The 8403-nt window shown below is 46.3% G+C and overlaps 1 pseudogene across 1 annotated transcript; it reads right to left on the reverse strand.

Annotated features, from left to right (window-relative positions):
- Nucleotides 1-5614: 5614 nt before the first annotated feature.
- LOC311604533 (peptidyl-prolyl cis-trans isomerase A-like) lies at nucleotides 5615-6233 on the reverse strand (annotated as a pseudogene). Its single transcript has one exon. The product of its transcript is annotated as a peptidyl-prolyl cis-trans isomerase A-like (transcript).
- Between the last annotated feature and the right edge of the window lie 2170 nt (nucleotides 6234-8403).

An 8403-nucleotide genomic window follows, 5' to 3' on the forward strand; every position in this document is an offset into this window, starting at 1 on the left:
TAGTGACCGAGCATACATCCCTTATAACCCGACTAACCAAAACAATAGGAAATGAAGATTAATGGACACAATAACAAAACCTTAAGGATATCAGTTCTGAGGAATGATTCTCCAGGCGTGAGCCATAGGATTTCTTCTGCTGGAACCTGGGGTAACCAGAACCCAGAACCTCAGCAGGAGCCAGAGCCCCAAAGCCTTACCTCGAGCGATTTTCTCTAGGAGCGTCTCAAAGTGCAGCGATGAATAGTCAAATCTATCCCAAGTCTCCAAAAAACCCCCACCTCCAGTTCTGGCTCATTTATATATCTCCTCTGAGAGTCTGTTCACGGGATCTTTTCAGCTGGCAACAATTAAGCTCCTGCACAAGGTGATTGCTCTTCTAGTAAATTAACCTCACCTGTTCTCTCACAAGACCGTTCCGATCCCACACTTGGGATCCTAAAAACCAGGTTTATCTCGCCTTCATACAACATTTTTATTTGTGTGTAAAGCCAAGCTTGTGTATGCCGACTGATCAGAAAGCACAAACTTGCCAGGCAGTGGTGGCGCACACCTTTAGTCCTAGCACTTGGGAGGCAGAGGCAGGCGGATCTTTGTGAGTTGGAGGCCTGCCAGGTCTATAAAGTGAGCTCAGGACAGCCAAAGCTACAAAGAGAAACCCTTGTCTCAAAAACAAAAAACAAAAAAACAAAAAAACAAAACAAAACAGAAAAAGCACAAAGTTGCCATCTTGCCATCCTCGTGGACAGTCAGCGCTTATCTTCTTCCAATAAACAAGTTTTCCTGTGTTTATTATTATTCTGACCTCAACAGCACACGAGGGGTCAGGGTACAAGGACTGGCTTCTCCTGTAGCTTTCTTTGAACTGCAGGATTGCCCATGGACTTTTGTTAAATGACAGAGTACACCACCCTAGAGGTTTTTTGTTTGTTTGGTTGGTTGGTTGGTTTTGGTTTTTTGAGACAGAGTTGTCCTGGACTCACTTTGTAGACCAGGCTGGCCTCGAACTCACAGCGATCCACCTGCCTCTGCCTCCCGAGTGCTGGGACTAAGGGCATGCGCCACCACCGCCCGGCTCACCCTAGAGTTTTTAATCTGCTATGAAGAACAATCCCTACTGCCTTTTGGTTCTCCTCAACTTCTCCCATGTGTCTTCCAGGGTCTTCTCTCAGGCACGTCGTCGCCAAAGGATCCACTTAATGAATGTCTCTAAAAATTAATCCTAGAGACTGGATGCTCAAAACCAGAAGTTTTTGTTGTCACGCACAATCTCTTATGTTTGCCTTTTACTTAAAAGATTTCCTGAATATTCATTGAATTGTCATATAATTTCACTGTGTATAGTGTGTGTGTGTATGTGTGTGTGTGTCCCTTTCATGGTGTGCCATTCTCAACATGTCAACCTTCCTCTTTCCATACACACAGACTGGTGTATCAGACCCCATCAGAGAGGTTTCGTTGTGAAATGCATAGCGGCTAAAACAGTGGAAACCGATCTCTTAGCAGAGCCATCCCTACGGCCGCAGGAGTGTTCTTTCTGCAAAGCTTTCATCTCAGGTCCAGGAAAGAAACTGACAGGCACAGGCACTTCCACTGTGGTACCTTCTCCTTGGATGGACTGCTGGCTAAAATTAATGAGGCCTGACTGGAGACTGGGGATTCTCTCTCGGGACGTAGGGGATTCTGCGGGAAGTTATGGTAGCCAGAGGCTTGTGGTTGGGAAGGAGGAGTATTGTATCGATGTGTCTTCCACCAGTTGGTCCAGCAGTCATATCCATCTTCAGAATTTCACTGCCCAGCTTCTAATCAAAGCCATTTAACCTGTGGCTACCTCTGTTTCTTCATTCGTCGAGGGTAAATGCCTACCTCGGAGGCTGGTGAGAGGACAAAGGTTTCATCTCCGTGACGGTTTTTATCATTATTCTCATTTTGACTGAATTTGGAGTCACCTGGTAGACACACCTCTGCGTGTACCCACGAAGGTGTTACCAGAGAGGTCTAACTGAAGAAGATAGGCCCACCCTGTTTTCTGGTGTGGGTGGCACTGTACCAACCAGGGACTGGACTGAAAAAAGGGACATGGGGCGGGGATCGGAGGCCATATGACTACCAGCATCCATCTCTCTGTTTTCTAAGGACAGATGCAATGGGACAGTGGCTGCAGGCACCCAACACCATGATGGACTGTGTTCCTTCAAACTGTAAGCAAAACAGACACTCCCTTCCTTAGGATGCATTTTTTTTCCCCAGGTGTTGTCGTATCGATGAGAAATGAACCCATCAGCAGAAAGCACTCGTTCATAGAAACACACGATGGTCCTCATTGTGGTTTTACTGGGAAACACCGTGAACACTGAAGACTGGACGAGTCCTGCATAAGTGTCCAAGAAGGTCTAGGAACTCTGGGGAAAGATAACAAACAGTGAAGCAGCCGTGACTGTCTTGGACAGGTTGTTGTTTGGTTGGTCAGTTGGTTGATTTTTACCCATTCCAGAAGCTTCTTCCACTTTTCACCCTACTCGCCCCACTCAAAGCCATTATCAAAAGAGGATTTGAACCATTGGCCAGAGACGCTTCTGTCTGCAGCAAGCCATGGTTGCTAACTGGCCCACTGTGCTGAGAATGAGTGGCCGCTGAACGTCCTGCCTAAATGGGACATCTATACCACTCCTGCAAGGCCAAGTGAACATGGTGGGAGAGGATCCAGGCAGAAAGAGGGAAAGAGCTGGAGAACGAGAGTTAGTGCTTTAATGCTATGTTCTAGAACTGATACGGTTGCTGTACCCACGAGCTCAGAGCAGCAGTCGCTTCCTGCACAAGACTCGTATGTGACTGTGTATCCATCAACATTCCGCCATGGATGGGAGAGGAGCTCATAAGGCCCCTCCCCTCCAGAAGAAGTAGATAGACAAATGCTACAGGGGAAAGGGTGTAACAGTCATCCATGGTGATGCCACTGGTGCACTGGCCTCACTCAAACAACTAACCTGCCACGCATCCAGGGATCCTAATGAAGTGCAGTGGATCACACATAAAAGCAGGAAGGGGACTGGAGGAGGAGAAGGGATTTGGTAGAATGGGGGAAGGGAATGAGAGAGAATAAAGGGAAAGGCTTTGATCAAAGAAATTACAAAAGGATACGCAAATATATGAATGGAAGGAAGATGTCTTCAAGGGGGGGGGGGGTTGCATTGAACCAGACTGATTTTGAACAATGCCCAAGTTTTGTCTTTGGCCCACACTGGCTACAACATAATCACCTAGCTCTTCCCCTGCCTTCCTTCCTTCCTTCTCTCCTTCCTTTCTTCTTTTTCTCTCTTTCTTTTTCTTTCTTTCTTTCTTTCTTCCTTTCTTTCTTTCTTTCTGTTTTTTTGAAACAAGGTTTCTCTGTGTAGCCTTGGCTGTCCTGGACTCACTTTGTAGACCAGGCTGGCCTCGAACTCACAGCGATCTGCCTGCCTCTTTCTTCCTCCCGAGTGTGCCACCACACCCAAATGCTATTGGGGTTTCTAAGACTCAGGCTTCATTAGTAGATAATGGATAGAGATAAGCAGTGGAAATGTTTGGCAGTTGTTTTTGGCTCTCTTCCTCTTGGTGTGATCACATTTTTCTTGCCTCCCTTGAAGGGTTGAATAAGATCAAAACGGCACATTGGGTCAATGAGGTGTGTGTGTGTGTGTGTGTGTGTGTGTGTGTGTGTGTGTGTATGAGAGAGAGAGAGAGAGAGAGAGAGAGAGAGAGAGCGCCTAGCACTCAGGAGCTTAAGGCAGGAGGATATTGAATTTGATCCTGGACTACACATCAAGATCTTTTCTCAAAATTGACACAAACATGAACACATACCCATGCATGTACAGGGCTGAAATGGTGTCTGAATGGCAGAGTGCTCGCCTACCAAGACTTTGAGCCAGTCTCCAACACCCAGACCAACAGAAACAACAGTAGCAGAAACAACCAATCAGTGGTTATACCCCCTTATGTGTTCACGGGGCAGGAGGTGGGGTGATTTGTCATTACAGCATGACTCAGTCTCTCTTAACCGACGCGAGGTATTTTTGGCAAATTACAATGATGTGATTTGACTATCCACAGGCAAATCTTTATGGTAATAACTCCTTTGCTCTGTGACTCATCTTACCACCTGGTGTCAGTTACGTCCACAGCTCCCAGGCTTCACTTCTTAGTCTTAAGTCTGACCTTCTACCTCTCCACTTCAGTAACAAAACCCAAGGGCTGCACTGCGCAACTGGGGTCCTCGGCCATCTGCTTGACTACTCATCTTATGGTCTGTGACTTCACCCTACTACTGTACCACCCTGGCACCTAGCATCAGATCCCGGAGCCATGCCCTGCATAATGTGTATAATAGTGAGAAAGGCCTGTGTGGTTCCCCAGAATGGTACTAATTTTCACGATTGATAAACCAACGTGCCGGGCCGGTGTCAAAGACTGTTGTGCATCGATTGACACTGACAGAGAAGTTCGTGTGTCTAATCTACCAGGTGGCAAATCTGGTATGACTCTGTTCATACCGCCTAAAATATTTTATATTTACAGAATCCCTGCACGTGTACTGACTGGCTCCAGGCTGCTGCTCTGTATGGAGGTAGATTGCTGGGGTGCGAAGAGGAAATGGTGCAGGATGTTTGATCCCATTGTGAACCCTGAGATTGTGAACTGTAAAAACCTGTCTTTTGTCTGGCGTGGTTCTGCCCTTAACACATACCTTTAATACAAGGACTTTCTGTTTATTGTAAACAGGTGATTTGGTGTGGTTCAGCCAGCCCTAGCACACACCTTTAATCCAAGAGCTTTCTGTACACAGGATAAATGATAAATAAAGGTTAACCCTAGGTCAAGAGGTGGAGCAAGAAACCAGCTGACAGGGATTAAAGAGTAGGAGCGCCTTTGAGTTGAAGGATAGTTAAGACAGCCTGGAGAAGAAAGGGCTCTTGAGCTTTGTGCTAACAAGGTCTTTGGCTTTTCCTCCTGGGCTGTCAGATGAGCTGGCAAGCTTTTGGGTTGGGGCTTTCGGCTTTTGGTTTTTTCCTCTGGGATGTGAGCTGAGTAGGAAGGTCAGCTGGGTGCTTTCTCTGCCTCTCTGAGCTAGCAGATTTTCACCCCAACATCTGGCTCCTGCGTCTTTATTGGAAAAATTGAATGGTTGGGATTTACTTTTCTTATAAAACAACAGGAAAACTCTTCCACATTCGCTGCTGTTGGTTCATACAAGATGCATTTTGTTGCTTGTGTGGTGATAGCAGCAATGCCTGCTGTGCTTGAAGATACTGAGATAACCCTCATAATATAAAACACAAAAAAGACTCCCGTGAACTCTGTCTGTCTGTAAGGAAACTGAGGCACCCAAGGCCATGTCATTTGCCAAAATTCACCGTGTGTGTGTGTTTCCCATTTACTTTTTATCCATAATCATAAACTTGACTCTGCAGTCCAGCTAGACTTGGAGGGGAATGAGGAAAATATGGAACCCAAAGAACTTTAGTGAAGGCAGAGATTACAGGATACTGCGAGCTGATGGGGGTGGGGGCACTCTCCTGAGCTACAGAAGGAACTGTCTGGTGGGTAAGATGCCTGCAAGTCAAAAGAATTAGAGTTATCCACAGTCGGAAATGGTGATCTTCCTTCCTGCTAGTCTCGCCATCCCTGAACCCAAAGCGCTCCATGGCTTCCACGATGCTCATGCCTTCTTCCAGCCACCCAGTCTTGGCATAGCAGGTAAAAAACTGGGAACTATCTGTGTTTGGTCCAGCATTTGCCATGGACAAGATGCCAGGACCTGTGTGTTTCAGGATGAAGTTCTCATCCTCAAATTCCTCCCCCTAGATGGACCTGCCGCCAGTGCCATTATGGTATTTGAAGTCACCACCCTGGCACATAAATCCTAGAATAATTCTGTGAAAGGAAGGACCCTTATATCCAAAGGTCTTTGGAACTTTGTCTGCAAACAGCTCGAAGGAGATGCGGCCCAAGGGCTCACCGTCATCTGTGATGTCAAAGAACATGGTGAGGTTGGCCATGGCTGCAGCAAATGACGACAACAGGGCAGTGGCATCTGCAAAGCCCATGATGTGTGGTTTTTTTTTTTTTTAAGATTTATTTATTTATTAGTATGTATACAGCACTCTGCCTGCACGTACACCTACAGGCCAGAAGAGGGCATCAGATCATGTTATAGATGGTTGTGATCCACCATGTGGTTGCTGGGAATGGAACTCAGGACCTCTGGAAAAGCAGTCAGGGCCCTTAACCTCTGAGCCATCTCTCCAGCCCATGATTGTCTTAATTACTGCATCACTCTTTGAATGAATAAGTGAGATTTGAAAGCCTCTTCCTAAAGGCAGTTCAACCCTCATATCTGTGACGTCATTTCTGATCATATTGTTCATCCAAACATTTACTGAAAACTTTCTTTGTTTATTTGTTTTTGTTTTTGTTTTCGAGACAGGCTTTCTCTGTGTAGTCTTGGCTGTCCTAGACTCACTTTGTAGACCAGGCTGGCCTCGAACTCACAGCGATCTGCCTGCCTCTGCCTCCCGTGTGCTAGGATTAAAGGCATGCGCCACCATGCCCGGCTATTTACTGAATACTTAACCATGGACAAAAGGCCTGCTGGTATATGGCCAAGAATACAAGACAGCCAGGTCACAAGCCTTGCCGTCCAGGAGTGTGTAGTCCAGGAAGAGAGAGTAACAAATGGAATGTGTATGAAGACACATCCGATAATGGTTCTGAAGGAAGAAAAGACACGCCCATCCCTGGGGAGGAGGGAGAAGCTGTGAGGGCAAGAAGAGCCTTCGGAGAGAAGAGCAGCAGCTCACAAAGTGGAGAAGGCTCTGCCATCTGCTGAGGCATCTCCTGCCCTGGTTGGAAGGAAGTGAGACCCCTTGACTAATGTGGATAAAAGCCAATGACCGGATCAGAGGAGCAACTTACTAGTCACAGAAAAACACACCTCAAATATCAGCCACGTAGGTTTACATACACTCATTTACACTTTTAAGCCAGTGGTTCTCAACCTGTGGGGTCTCTCTCAACCCTCTTCAAAAACTTCTATCTCTAAAAATAGTTACATTACAACTCATAACAGTAGCAAAGTTACAGTTAAGAAGTAACAATGAAAATAATTTTATGGCTTGGGGGAGGGGGTTGGGTCATCACAACATGAGGAACTGTATTAAAGGGTTGGGGCATTAGAAAGGTTGAGAACCAATGCCTAGATAACCCTGTGGGCAGGCACTTTCCCAACTTACGAGGAACTGAAATGAATTCTAGCTCTCCAGCTCAGCTTGAGCCTAAGCAATCTGGCTTCCCACGTCAGCCTTAGTCACCGCTTACCTGGTCTAGTTTTTGTTGGAGATACGTGTCTGGTAGGAGATGGTTAAGGGAGGGGGAGACCTAAAGGGCAGGAAAACCATTGCAATGTTCCAGATCACTGTCCCGGAATTTCCACAGCGTTTCATTTAAAGGCTCATCAGGCCCTTCTTTCAATAGTCAGGTTTTACCTGGTTGTGCACTCTCTTGACGGGAAAGAATTGAAACCAAGGAACCTGCAACCCATGTAACATCTCACACATACACACACACACACACACACACACACACACACACACACACACACACCGTATGCAAGGGTATTATTGAACAGTTTTTGACATCCTGTCGTCTTTTACTCAGTAGGGAGTGTATCTCAGGGGCATTTAACAGAGCACGAAACATGGTAGTTTACAGTTTGACACCTTCCCGGGAAGACCCTGAGATAGAGGCTCTAAAACACCTTTCTGTGGTGGGCGAGTAGCATGGCTTTAACAAGAAGGGCAGAAGCAGACTCAATGACATTTAAGACTCCTGCCCAAAGTCACGCAACTTCTCAGCTTTAGAACCTAGGCTCAGATCTAGGCCTCTGAATCTGAGCCCGGATCTGTTTCTACAACTGAAGAACATTCCAGATTCCCTTGGACAGTGCTTTTCTAAACTAACATTGGTGTTATATTTTGCTTGTATGAAGCCCTATGTTTCAAGAAATTCCACCCATCTTTTCACCACGTAAAGTGGGTAGGCAGGCAACACTAGATGTACCTTTTAAAATGTTTTTTTGTTAGCATATACACAATTGGCTACATTATGGAATTTCCCTACATGTATGTATTTGGATCACATCCACCCTCTTTTAGCCTCTCCTGTCCATTAGTCATAATCCCCTTCCTCTTTCCTACAAGGCTAGATAGACTTTTCAGGTAGGTGACCCTTAGCAGTTTTTAGGGTGTCAGAGCTGGAGAGGGAAAGAAGCAAAGTATGGACCCCATGGGATGCTGTCACCACCCACCACATCCCCTTGGGTCTCAGCTTGTTGCTCGGTCCCTTTGAAGTCCACACTCAACGTTG

This window comes from Acomys minous (assembly GCF_964271855.1).
Source record: "Acomys minous genome assembly, chromosome: 9".
In the NCBI taxonomy this organism is placed as follows: domain Eukaryota; kingdom Metazoa; phylum Chordata; class Mammalia; order Rodentia; family Muridae; genus Acomys; species Acomys minous.